Source organism: Alosa alosa, chromosome 10 (genome assembly GCF_017589495.1).
Source record: "Alosa alosa isolate M-15738 ecotype Scorff River chromosome 10, AALO_Geno_1.1, whole genome shotgun sequence".
Lineage (NCBI taxonomy): Eukaryota > Metazoa > Chordata > Actinopteri > Clupeiformes > Clupeidae > Alosa > Alosa alosa.
Window position 1 is genome coordinate 4,358,978 of NC_063198.1, and position 18,246 is coordinate 4,377,223.

Sequence of the window (18,246 nt, forward strand, 5' to 3'; positions counted from 1 at the left end):
TTTTTAGACAATCTGACAATCTGACAATCTCACGATCAAAACATTATCCAACAAACAATATACAATTGGAGCCAGAGTGTGTGACATTCTCTTCTTATCTTTAAGTTTATCACCAGAGGTCAGCGCGTCGTTAATAGTGTTTTGGTGTCTACTGTACTTGGAAACCAGTGAAGACATTAGACTGTGTGCTTTGTGTGTGTGTGTGTGTCTGTGTGTGTGTGTGTGTGTGTGTGTGTGTGTGTGTGTGTGTGTGTGTGTGTGTGTGTGTGTGTGTGTGTGTGTGTGTGTGTGTGTGTGTGTGTGTGTGTGTGAGAGAGAGATAGAGCTCTTCATATAGCCTATTTCCTCTCCACCATATAAATTGAGCTGTGCAAATACCATAAATATCCATTCCACCATTCTGAGTAACAGCCTTTTTAAAACTGGGGACTTTCTATGGCGTCGGGGTTCTGTTCTCCCTGTCGGGACTTATTTTCTGATAATTACGGCGGACAATACATTATCCCTTACTAAATGCACTTAAAAAAATCGCACTACAATTGTCCAATTGGAATTGTTTTACAGCATGTTATTTTTAAACTGTATGTTTATGTTTTGCTTATTAGGAAATTTAAGATGAAGTCAATTGTAGGTAGATGACATTGTTTTGTTCAAATATCGGTAGAGGGCTTGTGTCACATACTTTTTTCATAATTTCAAGTCCCATAGGACTGTATACTTCAGTGACAGAGTAGGCTAAAGCTGTTTCTTTATTTTGGCTTCATTATTTTGAAATGTAACTATTTTGTTATTTGCTATTTGGAATAAAGCTAACTTTGTCATTTATTGTTGTCTTACTTATGACAACTCCAAACAGCCACATCTAATAATATAATGTATGATAATAATATTAATAATAAAACCCTTTTTAAATAATATACTCATCACAAGTAGCAATGGGTAAGATAAAGTTACAAGAATTTCATCATCTGTCATTAGAGAAATGAAAGAGTACTTGAAAGTAATGAAAGGTAAAGCATGATTTTTCATATTTTAATGACAGGTTTGTGAGTGATGGTAGGCTATGGTTGTATAATAATGAAGAGGTTTTAAGTTATTATTTTGACTCACTCCTGCAGCACACTTACTTTCAACAGGAGAAACTTGATTTCTCTTTTAATGACAACCTATCCTATTATTCTGATTAAAAGACAGGAACTGATTGAACTATAATTTGTTTTCACCTATCCACTGGGCTGATATAAATTCAGGTCTCTATGAAAGAACTAAATATTATTGGTCAACAATAAGCTAATATTAGACATTACATATGAGGACCGCCTGTCAGTGGTGGGCCCGTGGAATTATCCTATAGGCTATACTTCTTCTTCACCTAACCAATTTTAAAAGCAAAGGGATGAATAGTTGTTAAGAAAGACATGCATCCATGTCAATATACTTAAGGGCTTTGATAATGAAAACAATTACAAGCCTAATCTTCAGAAGTAGGGGATGGGTAAAATGGTGAAGTAGGTGGTAGCCCAAAGCTCCATGGCTACCCACAGACCCCCCACTGCTATTATTTTTACAGTTTCCATTAGGGGTTTTTGGATCGTAGCATCCAGCATACATTTGAGGGTGTTCAATGATGATTTATTCTTTGTGGGACTCAATTCCGTTTCAGGGGGGTTGGGGAGTTTTACTTCATTGTTTTATTTCCCCTCACTATAGCATTTAAATTCTCTTGTTACACTTTGGACCCTACATCAGGCTCTTTTAAATCAGTAGAATGGACAATTGTTGTAATTTGATTTGAAGACTGATCACGGTGCATCTATCTTTCTGCTGGAGTCAGTGGTGAGATGTGTAGTGAGTTCCACTCCTCCTTTCAGCTCTGTGCTCATGTTTGCAGATTTCCCTTCTCTCTTCCTCCTCTGGGGTCTTTATTCAGTCGCTCCATGAAAAACCAACCTCACAGTGAGTTATTAAGTTGTGTTAGGATACTTTGCTAAGACAATCTCTTCCCTTTTCTCCCCTCCCCCACCTCTCTCTCTCACACACACACTTGTGCAACTACACCTGTTCCAGCCCTCCTTTCCCTCCTCTCTCTTTTCTTTTCTTTCTTTTCTTTTCTTCAGTTTATACACACACACACACACACACACACACACACACACACACAGGCACACACGCGCACACACACACACACAGGCACACACACACACACAGGCACACATGCGCACACACATACAGGCACACACGTACAGGCACACAGGCACACACACATACATGCACACCTTCAGTGGCATTACATAAAGACATGGTTTGTTTTACCTTCAAGAGGATATAGGCTGTTTCTCATGCCATGCCATCTTGCTTGGCACTTTTGAGTAATGGCTGATATAGAAACCAGTGAAGAGAAAATCGCACACTCTGGTTCCAAATTTCTATTTTTTATTGGATACCATTTCGGCTGTGAGGCCTTCTTCAGGTCCAATTTTTAGACAATCTGACAATCTGACAATCTCACGATCAAAACATTATCCAACAAACAATATACAATTGGAGCCAGAGTGTGTGACATTCTCTTCTTATCTTTAAGTTTATCACCAGAGGTCAGCGCGTCGTTAATAGTGTTTTGGTGTCTACTGTACTTGGAAACCAGTGAAGACATTAGACTGTGTGCTTGTGTGTGTGTGTGTGTGTGTGTGTGTGTGTGTGTGTGTGTGTGTGTGTGTGTGTGTGTGTATGTGTGTGTGTGTGTGTGTGTGTGTGTGTGTGTGTGTGTGTGTGTGTGTGTGAGAGAGAGATAGAGCTCTTCATATAGCCTATTTCCTCTCCACCATATAAATTGAGCTGTGCAAATACCATAAATATCCATTCCACCATTCTGAGTAACAGACGCCTTTTAAAACTGGGGACTCTCTGCGCGTCGGGGTTCTGTTCTCCCTGTCGGGACTTATTTTCTGATAATTACCGGCGGACAATACATTATCCCTTACTAAATGCACTTAAAAAAAATCGCACTACAATTGTCCAATTGGAATTGTTTTACAGCATGTTATTTTTAAACTGTATGTTTATGTTTTGCTTATTAGGAAATTTAAGATGAAGTCAATTGTAGGTAGATGACATTGTTTTGTTCAAATATCGGTAGAGGGCTTGTGTCACATACTTTTTTCATAATTTCAAGTCCCATAGGACTGTATACTTCAGTGACAGAGTAGGCTAAAGCTGTTTCTTTATTTTGGCTTCATTATTTTGAAATGTAACTATTTTGTTATTTGCTATTTGGAATAAAGCTAACTTTGTCATTTATTGTTGTCTTACTTATGACAACTCCAAACAGCCACATCTAATAATATAATGTATGATAATAATATTAATAATAAAACCCTTTTTAAATAATATACTCATCACAAGTAGCAATGGGTAAGATAAAGTTACAAGAATTTCATCATCTGTCATTAGAGAAATGAAAGAGTACTTGAAAGTAATGAAAGGTAAAGCATGATTTTTCATATTTCATTCACTTCACTGTCCTGTATCTGTGTATTCCTATGTTGGCGTGAGGGAGCATGTGTGTAATGAGTGTGAATATACTTCTCTCTCTCCACACACACACACACACACACACACACACACACACACACACACACATTCTCCCCTCACCCTTTGGGGCTGAACTGACAGGAGAACGCACCCAGCCATAGGCCAGGCATTTTGTTGGCCTGTGAAAACCTGGGGGTCACCTAGCCTGGCTGCTGGATTGCCAGAATGAGGTCAAAGCACAACTCCTCACAGAGATGGAGAAGGTGAGAGAAAGAGAGAGCGAGAGAGAGCGCTTTAATTAACATGCAAATATTAAAAACATGTAAGTACTAAGTAAAAACTAAGTACTCAGTTCTGTTAAGACCACAGACAGTAAAAAATGGACAGAGCCACTCCGTTGACTTGATTGAAGAGAAGTGAAGTAAGTCGTTGTGAACCAGTTTCCTGTTGGGACTTAACAGACTAAAACACAATAACTCATCTGGTAGCCACACCCAGAAAATCACGACTGTCATCAGAATGTGCAGAGTGCTTCAAGTTTGAGAGCAGCTTTTGGTAGTTATTCTGTTCTGACATAGCGCCAGTCTAACCAAACTCTCCCATAAGCTTTCCCCCCAGATTGGCTAGAAGGTTCTTATCCATCTTATCCAGAAAATGCGGTTACTTATCTCCTGTGTGACAGAAAGTGAAGCCATTCATACATTGTAATGTTTCTCCAGAAAATAACAATGGTCAGACGAAGATACAGAACTAGAGAGATGATCTATTCTTTGTGGGACTCAATTCCGTTTCAGGGGGGTTGGGGAGTTTTACTTCATTGTTTTATTTCCCCTCACTATAGCATTTAAATTCTCTTGTTACACTTTGGGCCCTACATCAGACTATTTTAAATCAGTAAGTTAGACTTAAATCAGTCTAACCAAACTCTCCCATAGGCTTTCCCCCAGATTGGCTATAGAAGGTTCTTATCCATCTTATCCAGAAAATGCGGTTACTTCTCTCCTGTGTGATAGAAAGTGAAGCCATTCATACATTGTAATGTTTCTCCAGAAAATAACAATGGTCAGACGAAGATTCAGAACACTTCAGATGTAAAGTTATTTGATTATTTTGTCGAAAAACGTCATAATAAATAGGGGTCAATGGAAGGCTAACTCTAGCTGGGTTCATATCAGCTTCAGACCCTCCTATAAGTGGTATGCTTTAGGAATGCTTGCTTACTCCTTTAGTTAAGGCTGCTAGTGATTGAATTTAAGGTACCTGTTATCACTGTACATACACACATATACACACACACACACACACAAACACGCACACACAATGATAATGGCACTCTAAGCAGCCAGGCCTAACCATCACGACACGCTCTAGTCACGATGACAGGCTTTTTTGGAGGACTCTACACAATCCCGCCTCGCATCCGGCCTCTCTAACGGGCCACTCCCGAGAGGCTGCCATAGTAACCACTAACACTTCGAGTGGGGTGGATCAGCAGGAAGTCAGAGGGCGGACAGTGGGTGGACCCTCAAAGGTGAGTGGAAAAAAGAGGATGAAGCATCTCTCTCTCTCTCTCTCTCCCCTCCCCCTTTCTCCCTATTTCTCTAGTAAAGTGCGTTGTTTTGGAGGAGCTGTTTATATAAATCCTTGTTCCATATTTTCCAGTCGCTTGAAATAGAGCCCCTCTAGTCCACTCCACGCACCTGCATGGGTTTGCAGCCTGCGGCATTTTCTCCTCTAATGGCCCTTCCAAACAATATCTGTGTTTAGCTTTTCTGGGATGATGGCTACCGCCAAATGTGTTACTTAACTGTGTAAAGTGCATAGATGAGTTTGGATGGAAGGCTTCACACACAATTCAGTGGCTATTGTTTCTTTACCAGAGCTTCTCCCATGCATGTTGATGTAATTTTGATTTGTGTTGAATGACTTCACTGAATATTAAATGGAAATATCACTTTCATGTAAAGTGAACAGCTCTTTCTCATTTCTCTTCCTGCCCGTACTGCTCTGTATCAGTCTCTGCTGTGACAAGAAACAGAATCTGGCTAAATATTCTCTATATGTCTTCATCTGTTGGATATTTTCACATTTCTGATAACATTTCTGTCCCCACTGTGGCACTTCCGTGCCTATGACAGATGCTCTGGTGTGCTAAAATCTGTCTTCATTGACCCAAATGATGCCAAAATGAGGAGATGGCTGTCAGTTGAATAGGTTGGAATGACACTTTTTCCTTGACCTCATGAATCAAGTGATCCGGATCAAGGAAGACAACTATACATTAAGATGTCAGTCATTTACCGCTAATGCTTGACTCACCAAAACAACACTTACGGGACTCTGAGACCTTTGCATATAAATACAGAACCTATATTATTACGCAAGTGTTTGACTAAGTGACTACTCTCAATAGAATGTGTATGGGATGGATGTGTAACACAGCTCATGTCTGTGCTGGTGTGACTGCAGAATGGAAGGACAAATTCCAAACAGTGTCATAACAGAGAGACCCAGGGACATATGCAAGTAGTCCCAATACTTCTCCAGCAAACCTCACATTAGCCATAACATCATTGGTCCTGTCTGTGCTGGCGTGACTGCAGAATGGAAGGGCATATTCCAAACAGTGTCATGACAGAGAGTTCAGATGAGATTTGGTGTTAGAGCTCTGCTAAGACCCAGAGACATATGCAAGTAGTCCCTATGCTTCTCCAGCAAACCTCACATTAGCTTAATGAGCCAGCATGTTACAGCGCTGTGGAGTGGATCCACATCATTTTTCTTTGATTCCTAAAAATAAAAGTGAAATGAAAAGGAAAAAGGGGGGTGAGGACAAAAAGGCAACGCCAATGTAATTGCTTGCCTAAAGTAGAGTGGCCGAGCCCTGTTAAAAAGCTCCTCGAGCAGACTGCCAAGCCCTTGAGGAAGATCCAGGGAAGCCAGACTCTCCGTCCTCTCTGTTCCTCTCCTCTCCTCTCCTCTCCTCTCCCCTTGTCTCGATCTTCTCTCCGGTCGCACCCCCCTGTGTCCGACCTTTAATTAAACACTTCCTGTGAGAAGGAGCGGGCAATTAGAAGACCCCCTGAGCCATGGCAGCCACAGAGGCCAAACAGACTGAAGTGAATGAGCTGGTACAGCGTCAATTTTACAGGATGACCACTTTCATCTGTCTAATTCATGGCATCATTACTATGCATCTATTCCTAGGTGTGGGGTAATATAAATTGATCTGGTGACAAACTGTTAAATGTCACATTTTCCATATATTGCAATTGTCCATGAATATCCAATTATAAATGTACATGTTTATAGCATTACATTGCCTTTTTCATTCAACAGAACAGTGGGAACATGACCTCGGGCAATTTGCAGTGTAAATGTCAAATGTAAGGCAGTCTATTCTATAGAATAATGTCTTGGTACATCATTCTGTTCTGTATTACATGCATGTTCTGATGCAGTGACACAGTTTCTCTTTTGACCACAGGGACAAGCGTGCAAGCTGTGAGGTCACATCAAAACAATACTGCACTGTTTTAATCTCTTGGCTCATGTTATTGAACATATATATCTATACAGGCTTTTTTCCCTCTGCAACATAGTTGCCCATGTGGACACAGTGACACAGTTTTGTTCTTCTAGGTACTAAGCAGGTTGGGTTCATGTATTGGAAATATGAAACCTACTGACTGTTTCTCTCTTTCTGAAGCCATGGGAAACTTCATATTTTTTTCCGTTTATGAAAAATCTTCATTTCATAGCATGCTGCTTGATTCATCTTAACTCCTTGTACCCTTTCTCAGAAGAGTTGTGAGATTTATTTTGCAAAGAGATTCACATAGTAAGTCCTATCATTCCAGCTGAACATGTATTATCATGTCTTCTGATGGGTTTCCAGAAGAAAACATTTGATGAAATGAAGACATCATGAGGAAGTTGTAATGAAGTAATTATTTTAATAATTGAGCTTTGTATGCTTTTTTTTTTTCAGATTTCCCAAGAACAAAATCTGAATTACTTAAATGGAATAAAATAAATAAATTCTGCAGCTTGGTATGTAAATCAATGTACAGTACATATACTTTCATGATAATTTGCCTCATAATCATTGACATTAGTATATGTAACTATTTACACATACTCATGACCACATTCATAAAGGATTATGATGTTACCGGATAAGCCTTTACAGCTTGAAGTGTCACAAAATGTTATAAAGCATCTTTGATTTATTGATAATAATATAAAGATGTAATAATTGCAATTATCAGGAGGTAAAATACCGGTAAGCTTTATAATGCATTCATTGTGACACTTCAAGTTGTAAAGCCTTATACAGTAACATTATGAAAACAGTAATGAGTATATGTATAGTTATATATGCTTATGACAATAGTTTTGTGGCATTACAAATGGTTTATAACCCTTTATGAATGTATTTATAATGCTTTATGAATACTGGGTTTATATAAAGCGTTACGAACGTGTTTATAAAACTTTACAGATACAGGGTACAGAGTGTTACTGAACCTCTACAGTAAATGTCGTATATATGTGCAGTTGTCTGACGCATGCTCCAAATTAGTATCATGTTTTTTTACATGAGTAGAGACTATATTCCCACAGGAGTGGCCAATTAAAGCAGCAAACCGCTATCTTGTTTACAGTTGTACCAAACAAGAGAGCATTTCTGAACTCTTCAACATCACTGTGAACAAAATAGGCTGATGCCAGAAATACAGGAGTATTTTTAGGTGACTAAACTGGACTTAGGCCATCCTCCTCATAAGCTTTGACAAACTGAGTTATAGTAATTGAGCTGCATGTGAATTGGCTTTATTATTTGCTGATTTTTTTTTATTATTGTATTTGTTCCCAGTGATCTCTAGCACAAAAAGTGTGTGTGTGTGTGTGTATGTATGTGTGTGTGTGTGTGTGTGTGTGTGTGTGTGTGTGTGTGTGTGCGTCAGCAGAATGAGATCCCAAGTGACAGTGTCCAAGTGTTTGAGAAGAGTGCGGCAGCTGAGGAGCGGATCCTACTGAGCACAGTGGAGGAATCATTATTACTCAATGTATCCTCATTATACGCCTGAGTCAAGCCTTCTCCAGCTCATCCTCAACATCTCAGGAGGGATCGCTCACCCCTTAGCAGACAGCGGATGCAGCTTCAGTGTTCATTCACACACACACACACACACACACACACACACACACACACACACACGACACACACAAACAGTTAAACAGTTTGTTAAGAATTCACTTAAGTTATGCAGATGCAGTATTAGAAGAGGACAAGCAGTGATGCCAGTAACTTAGTCTATTTTGACCACTTTTTTCGGTAACGAGTAATCTAACGCGCTACTATTTACAAACCAGTAATCAGATTAAAGTTACTTATGTAAGTCACTGTGCGTTACTATTTTTGTCATTTTCCTTAGTAAAAAGATATATTCTTTGCTTTCTTCTTGTCTCGGGGATTAACGTCATGTAGGCTATGCCAACCTTTTCAGCATGAGGACAACTCACGTGTAAAACCACGCAGCGACACAAACGTAAACAACAATGGAGGGAGGAGAGAGATGCACATTTTATCTATACAGTCATTATTTTGAGTTTGTGTCAGCTAAACAAGACAACATTAAGGTACATTGTACATTCTGTGCTGGCGACAAAGTGCTGTCTAGCTAGACATCCCAAGTCTCCCGAAGTTTTGGGAGTCTCCCACATATTGATATCCTGACACCATAAATTACATAAAATCTCCCGGAACATAGAGCGAACAAGAGCACGCAAGCCAGACCGGACTTCAAATCGCGTGTGCATCTGAGTTTAACGCGCACACAACGGAGAGGGAGAGAGAGGGGAGTGCTGCGTGTGTGCCTGAAGCGCATCCAAGACAGAGAGCATCCTGGTCTGTTTTGCTAAATCAACTAATCAGTTTTCAGTGTACGTGGGCTTATATCTCTTTTCTCCCGAACTTAATTAATCAATTCAGTTAGTGTATCTAGGAACAGGAGCGTCATGGCAGAGTCAGTGCCCCTCAAAAAGGAACATTAAGACCCATTTCACATCAGACTACACAAAAGTGTACCCAATTGTCCCATAAGAGTAAAACATAATAGTCTTGCACACTGCACTGTTTGTAACAGTGACTTTAGCATTGCTCACTGCGGGTTAAATGATTGCAAAAGACTTGTTGAGGTGAGTTTAACAAGTGTAATTTCATTTGCATATTACTCAGGCCTATCCTAGATGGCTAGTTGCCAAGGCTACATGAAAAGGCCAAACTACCAAAATCTACATATTTTTCTATCACAATTTCTATCAATAGGCCTTCCTTATTTGGTGTACTGACTAGACATTATTGAACAAACATCTGCATTTCAGTATCTAAGTAGGTTAGGTTGGGATGTCTGCTATACATTGTTGGCATTACTGTTAAAATGCACTTCCAGTATAGTGAGTATTGGCAAAACCGGTTATCATTTTTATGTTGAGGCGGTGGGGGTGTTGTCGGCAGCTGCTGAAAGTAACTAATAAAGTAACTTGTAATCTAACTTAGTTACTTTTAAAATCAAGTAATCAGTAAAGTAACTAAGTTACTTTTTAAAGGAGTAATCTGTAATCAGATTACTTTTTCAAGGTAACTGTGGCAACACTGAAGACAAGAGATTATCTGGATGTTGTTATTTCTCTCGTGGATGTGGCATCATTGCTCGGTAGTGTTAGACAAACGCCTGGTGGACCTTTCAAGGTGCGGTCATTATAGTATGAAAAAGGACTTACAGGCATTCAGAAAATGAAGTATCAGAGTGTATCTGCTCCTTATGAATATTTTATAGACCAATATCCCTTTCCCATGCAGTAAGGGTTACTGGTATTGGCCAGATTGATGTTCTTTAGTGTGGCCCTTGCACCCAGCTAAACCGGTGGCGGTAGTGCAGTGGCTAAGGAGTTGGGCTAGAATGCAGTGGTCTGAAAAGTTGTGTGTTCAATTCCCGGTGTCCACCATTGTGCCCTTGAGCAAGGCACTTAACCCTGAGTTGCTCTGAGGAGAATGCCCCTTGAAATATGTAAGTGACTTTGGATAAAAGGGTCTGCTAAACGAATAAATGTAAATGTAAATGTCAGTAAGCACATCAGACTGTTGGCCAGTGGTTCCGAAAAGGCCACTGGATGGCCGTCATGCTGTGTGTGCGTTTGTAAGGCCTCACTCTTTGCTATGGCTGATGTCATGCTACAGCAGGCTGTGCTAGGTGAGTCAGCCTGGCCATGCGGGGCCTGTATAGACAGGCCACCTGGGCTGCGTGCGCTATGTAGGCGTCCTGCACCAGGCAGGCTATAAATGCTCTATTCCAGTGAAGCGATCCTCTCAAGCAGACGCAAGAGCTGTGAACGTGTACGCAGGGTGTAGGATATTTCATGATACCGTGAAGTTGCTCCCTCTGCCCTCTCCATGCATACATTACAGTAATACACATAGTAGTAGAACAATGTCGTTTGTCAGAAGGCCTTGCAAATGGCCTTGAGTAGGATATGATATGTCTGTATGCTGTGGCCCTGCACGCAAATGCATGGCCTACAGTACTACCTCTAAATCCTTCCGCTCACCCTACTCCCTTGCACCTTGTGGCAGAATTGTGATGTGTATCATCATGGTATTTAGTTTTGAATTCTCTCTCTCTCTCTCTCTCTCTCTCTAACCCCCTAATGAGGCCATAGCCTTAATTCAATCAGTTCGCCTGTCTCTTAGTTTCAGCATGGCGACAGAGCACAGAGTGGGCGTCAGTTGGAAGGAGAGACACATGTAATGAACGTCAGCTTCACTCTTCTCCTTTCACACAAGATTACCACAGAACACATGGGTCCTTACGTCCCAATGGCTAAATATATGGAAAGAGGTCAGTTTGACAAGGAAAACGTGTGAAAGTGCCGTGAAGGATTTTCATGTTGTTACCTGCTTTATTTTAAGGAAGAAATCAAATCAGTGACAGCAGCTTCTATATGGAACTGTATGTAGAATTACAATGGTGTTCATATCAAATGTTGATTGCATAAAATGCTTTGAAAAGTTTGATACTTAAAGTTAAAGTTAAAGTTGGCCCCAGCCGTGGCTGCACTGTACGCCGGCGACCCGGGTTCGATTTCCGCCCAGTGGTCCTTTCCGGATCCCACCCCGACTCTCTCTCCCACTCACTTCCTGTCATTCTCTATTGTCTTGTAAATGAAAGGCATAAAAGGCCAAAAAAAATAGTTAAAGTTTAAAAAGTTAAAGTTTGAACTTTGATATAGCATTAAAAGAAACAGGCATACATGTTTAAACATCCGTTTCTTTAAAAGCAAAAATAGCTTCAGCAATCATGTTCAACTCAACAATAAATCTCTTGAAACCATCCCATTTCTCTGTGTAATTCTTTGTACCAAACTGATCTACATGATTTGCAAAATACTTGGATGACAGATTGGACTCATTGGCCCTGGCTTGTAATGTATTATACCACACACACACACACCACACACACACACACTTCTCCCTGTCATGTTGTGAAGCTCACAGAACACAAGCCAACTCTGTCACCAGGGAAACCAACTGTCTTTAACAGTATCCATATTCATATTAAAAATGTCATCCTAAATTGTGAGTGAATGACATCAGATTCTATTGTTCTTTGTAGAGATGGGAACATTTATGGCATCTGACCAATAGAAAAGGTGAATAATTTGTTGAAAAAGTTGAATAATTGATAACTATCAAGATGAGTCATAATGACAATGAACTTGTTATATAGGCTACCTATACAAATTAGATTATTTTTTTTGTGTGTGTAAGGAATCCTGAAATAATTCTAAAATATAGTGATTTTCTTATTATTGGGATTTACAGCCTCAGCCCAAGGGTCATTTGCATCATTTTGTGGGTACTGAAGTAGCAATATTTACCATCTCCACATTGTAGGCCTACTACTAAATAGGAATTATACTTACGTGATTAGTACTTTGTTAAAGATATAAAAATACCAACATTGGCCGAAGGGTCCACATGTGCTCAACAGAGATTCTGCTTGTGCGTTGCAGAGACTACGTGTGGCGGGAAAAAATCCTCACTTACATCACAGCGCTTGGCACTTGCGATTGTGAAATTCAGGGGTTGCTATGGTTACTGCAACGCAGTTGCCCCAGTTATGTTCAATGCTATGAGTGGTGGCATGTCATGAGCCACACAAAAGCAAGAGCACTTTTTCATACAAAACGCTGTCATCAGGTTTTTAACCATCATGAAAGATAGATGATGTTGAGATGATTCCTTTCGGCAGAAAATGTTCCTCTTCTTCTTTTTATTATTATTATTGGTACACAGTTATGATTCAGAGCCTGTTGTGTGGTGTTAAAATGATCTCATCAAAGTGATAATTATGAATTTCTCCATTACTCTCTGTGAGTCCTCTGCTTGTGTAAGGTACCAAATTGTTGCCAAATGTATTAGATTACTGGCCAATCACTTTAAATTACATTGTTCTCATAGCATGCACAGATTTTCTCTTGGCAAATCTGTTATTCTACAAAGAGGCATGTGTTTGAAGAAAATAAACCTAATGAGATAATACAGATTTATCACTGTGTTCACTGATGCCACAAGTGTTTTAAAATGTCACCATTTGCTGGAGTTGTGTAGCATTGGAGCCTCGTAATGCAATCATATATATGAAAATGTTCTTTCCCTGTACCCTGTACCAGTCTGGAGAACTACTGTGTCCTTGTTGTTGGGCTATTGTGTGTGTGTGTGTGTGTATGTGTGTGTGTGTGTGTGTGTGTGTGTGTGTGTGTGTGTAAAATCTCATATCTGAACAGTAGATTACATGTAATGCAATTTCTGACACTGACTCTGACTTTATCTCTCTCTCTCTCTCTCTCTCTCTCTCTCTCTTTCTATCTCTCTCTCTCTCTCTCTCTCTCTCCCTCTCTCTCTGTGGTGTGTGTATAAAAGCAGAGAAGAACACATTAGGCTTCTATACTTTAAGGGTCTGTCTCAGATGACTTACATTCACTATCAGGCCCCAACATTCTCCTGAGGCCAATAACTATAATTCATGTTCCCAACTTATTGACATTTTTTGTACACTTAAACAAGCTGTTGACACACTGCTGACAATAAGGTTTAACCGAAGGCTTATATAGCGTGTAGAATTGGAAGATGACAGCTAGACTTGAGTGGTGTTAAATAATTTACAGATTATAGATACTGTTTGTAGTGTGTGCAGTATATCTAAACTTGGGCAAAAAACCTTACCTTAAACCTACACAAACACAGTGATTTTTTGCCTTTTTATCTTTCAGTTTATGTCCCTCTGACTGGAGGAGCTGGTACAAGTGTTAATTTTGTCACCTATTTTTAATTTAGTCTTAGTCTTAGTCTTGTGACGAAATGTCCTTTTAGTCTTTATCATATTTAGTCATTCAAATATCATTTTTGTTAGTCAAGTTTTAGTCGACTAAAAGTCTCGTCATTTTAGTCTAGTTTTAGTCAAAAGAAAACTAAAGGTATCTTAGTCTTAGTCAGTTTTAGTCAACACATTTTAGTCTTTTTTTTTATAACAAATTATTTCTGATTACCATTTGAGTCAAATAGTGTTTCACACATCTCAATTTTCCAACAATATTGTGTGTCCACAGGGCTACTCGTCTGTTATAATTACTCATTCTGTCAGTCATTTTTGTCAGTCAGTATGTTTACATGCACAGGTAAGTCGAGCTACAGTTATAGCTCGGCTGGGATTTGACCATAGACAGTAAAAGATTTGACTGGACCACTGTCATATTAAGTAGACCAGTGTTTCTCAAAGTGTGGTCAGGAAATCACTAGTGTCCATAAGCTATCCCAAGTGGTCCTTGAGCAGGCGTGGTAAAATATAATATAGATGAGTTGTTTGCAATATTGAACCAACTTGTATGTAAAAACAGTTCTGCAACACTGTCTATGTAAGATATGCCAGTTTAAAATCATACAGTATGAATCCACACAATAAGCAAAGTGCAAAGACAATAAGCAAGGTGGTTCAGTGAGTAAGCCTATAGTGTAGACTAATTATAGGCTACTGTTGAAGTAGGTCTAATCTTTTTTTTAGCTAGGGTTAGTTAAGTGGTCCTGAAACTGAAAAAGTTTGAGAAACACTGTCGTAGACCAAAGTATTAATGTTTTACTCCGCCTCACTAGATGGCGATATACGCCCAAACACAATACATTCCCCAAACAGACTCTCCATCTTAGCCATAGCTAACTTGCTAGCGAACTTTCCATATTAGCTTACTTGCATCATCAGTCTAACTAGTTAAATAGTTGACATTACATGATGAACATTTTCGTATGGACATTCTGGGGGATGTTAATTTGTATGAGAGAAGCTTCAACTTCTGGGTATATAGCATTGTGGCATAAAGCTTAGGTGGTTAGCTTGCTAACTCTGGCAAAAATCTCCAGTGTTCTTGTTCCATGTAGTTTAGTGTTGCAGCCACAGGGTTGCAGCAACAGCAGATAGACTAGCCTACAGGAAAGCTGTTGCGTATGAACTCATTCGGAATATTTTGAAAACGTAACAGCTAAATATTCTGTCTTCTCATTTTGTAGATGAAAATGAAGAGAGATTTTATCTTAGTTTTTATTTCATGCAAAACATTTTAGTCTCGTCTTTTTTCGTCAACAATAATGCATCTTAAGATAGTCTTAGTCAGTGTTTCAGGACATTACTGCCGTCTCGTCATCGTCTCGTCTTAGTCATGAAAAAAAAGGTTGTTGACGAACATATTTCCTCTCGTCTCGTCTGACGAAATTAACACTAGCTGGTACTGCAGTATGTGTGACCTTGCTGTACATCCCCTAATTATGGAGGTAGAACCCAGTGGATCCAAGCAGACCCCAGCGGACCCCATAACCACAGTGTTCTCCTGGGCCCTGGTCTCATGCCAAGCGCCAGCCCGGCTGCCTCTTCTAATATAGCAGAATCATGACACCACCATCAATTCTTGATGCCTCCAAGTACAAATAGTGCTTGTGGGAGCCAGCTGGCCTGCATGTCTGACATCTGATGAAAGAACAACAAAAAACTAAATTGTTTTGTTCACTGGCACCTTTAGTGCTCAGAGAGACCACTTCCTATTTTTGAGAATCCTGAGGAGAAGCAATCTTTTTAATGAACATAATTGTGATGTTTTTTAAAAAGCAGAGACTAATTTGAATATTTTATAAGCGGACCCGGCTCCTCTGAGACCCTGAATTGATCTGTTTTAAACAAGTGCTTTGTGCCGTCTGCCAATTTTCACTAGCCTCGCATCTTTCTGCCTTTCTACTTGTGCAGCGTCAAACTGCTGTTGCCATGGCGACCAGCTCTCAAGCTACAACAGAGTCCCTGGAAGACAAACAAACATGCCTGTAGGGTGTAAGAGCAGCCGGGGAACGTGGGTAATGAAATTAGCCTCGCGCCATACTCTCTGTCGCTCTCGCGGGGCTGGAAATTTGCAAGGTAAAAGAGACATGCTCTTAAATAAGGGATCACACAGGGCCAAGCCGACGAGCAAACCGAGTGTGTTGCCATCGCTTGTGCAGTGATCTCTTCACCTGATCTCTCTTTACTGTTGTTATGCTAGTCTGACAACCAATCTTAGACTCAGACCATTAGTGTGTTAGAGGGCAGAAGACTACAGGTCAGTTGACTTGAAATGCTGTGATATGTCAAGCCATGGGGCATTTGTGTGTATGACCGGGATGCTGGAGTGCACATAGAAAGAATGGCTGTGTGAATGTTAAAGCGTCTCTGTGGGTCTGATTGTGATTAGGACTGGAGAGGGGGAGGGGGGCAGACCATTCCCTCTCTGTAACAGGGAGCACTCACACAGAGTGGAGCGCCAGGGGCCACTTGGCTGTTGTTCACAAGCCTGGCTTTTTGAAAACTTTTAATCAGTCTTCCCAAAGTCGAACTCTCGACAGCTTTCTCCCTCTCACTCGGTCACCCCTTCTCTCTCTCTCTCCCTGGAAGGGCATTCAGATGTTTCTGTTTCATGGTGTTAGGGGGTCACTGATGGCTGCGATTTCTGCCCCAAGGCTGAATCAAACACCAGATCCTCTGGCCTTTAGGGACCTTAGACACTGTTACCAGATCAGTGAAGATGTCATGGTGAGTTCCCCTGTGCAGGCGGTTCTAGTGGCAGAAACTGTATGGAGAACAGCGGGATCCTGCGTGGTCTTCTGTCACCCAGGGGCTGGATGTCAGCGCATCCCCTCAGATAATTTTAGACTTTATCACGCCCACATCCCATTTGTGGCCCTGGCATTTGATGTGAGGCTGTGTGTGTGTGTGTGTGTTTGTGTGTGTGTGTGTGTGTGTGTGTGTGTGTGTGTGTGCGCGCATTTGTTTGTGTGTGTGTGTGTGTGTGTATTTGTTTGTTTGTTTGTGTGTGTGTTTGTGTGTGTGTGTGTGTGTGTCTATGTGTGTGCGTGTTTGTGTGTCTGTGTGCGTGTGTTTGTGTGTGTGCGTGTGTGTGTGTGTGTGTGTGTGTGTGTGAGAGCCCACGTGTCCAGTGTTTACTGAGTGTGTTCACTGATCTGGTTTCATTTTTCTAAAATCTCAGAAAGGTGACAGACATAAAATAAATATAAAATAGAATCACATATTCATGAAGACACACGTCAACTTTAAAAAGCAGCCTAATATCAACTTGACAGATTGCCCTTTCGGAGGCATCCTCCAGTGTCGGGTGAAATTGGGCTTCCCTTTTAAAATTCACATATAACACTAGTAGTCCTAGTGCTTCTTCTCTGCGTCATTTGTCCTAGTTGCCCATATTCTGAGTCATAAACTGGTCAAATGAACCATGTTATTGCCTGCTATATGGATCATCAAGTGGTCATGTTGAACTGGTTGAAGATAGTCAGTTAGACGGTGAACAGTGGCCATAGAAAGTTGGACCAATGATATTAGATTATCAGTCTAACGACACTTGTGATTGGTAAAACAGGCCTATAATTTGACTCTACATTTGTTTTACATGTACACAGACAATTAAAATCATTATACATGTTGTGATGTGTATATGGATAAGCCTTTTCACACCAAGTCAGAATGTCCTCAGGGTATTTGCGACTGGCCCTGATGTTTGTTCACTCTGTGTGTTGACTTGCTGCATCACAACTCATAGATGAGCATGGCAGAGTTTATAGGTTGAGGTGGTGCCAGTTTCACTGCAGTAAAACTCAACTGATGGTCCTGAAATACACTCTGGCTATTACACTCCGAGGAGGTGAGAGTGACACAGCTGCTCCCAGATGTGGGACGAAACGTTAAATACGTGGCATTCAGACAATGATCCCTCCTATTCTCTGAATTCATTGTTATTCAAAATAAATAATAAAAGCTCTATATTTTGTGGTAACTGTTTCTTCTGAGCAATCCGTATAATCTTCTTAACAGAGCATCCAGCCATGTGTTTGTTTTCAAATAGATAGTTAGTGGATGCCTTACTTTTATGTGGTGGTCAGCACAAGTTAAGTATAATCTAAGGATGTATTGTCTCTCCTCAAGATGACAGCACACATTTTGTTCCTCGTTTTGATCTGAAGACTGCAGATTTGAGCATTTAGTTGTGTTAAGAGTCACCGCAAGCAGCCTTCAAAAGACGCACATTCTCTTTGCCCATAACTGCAGGTAGGTTACCATGGTTACA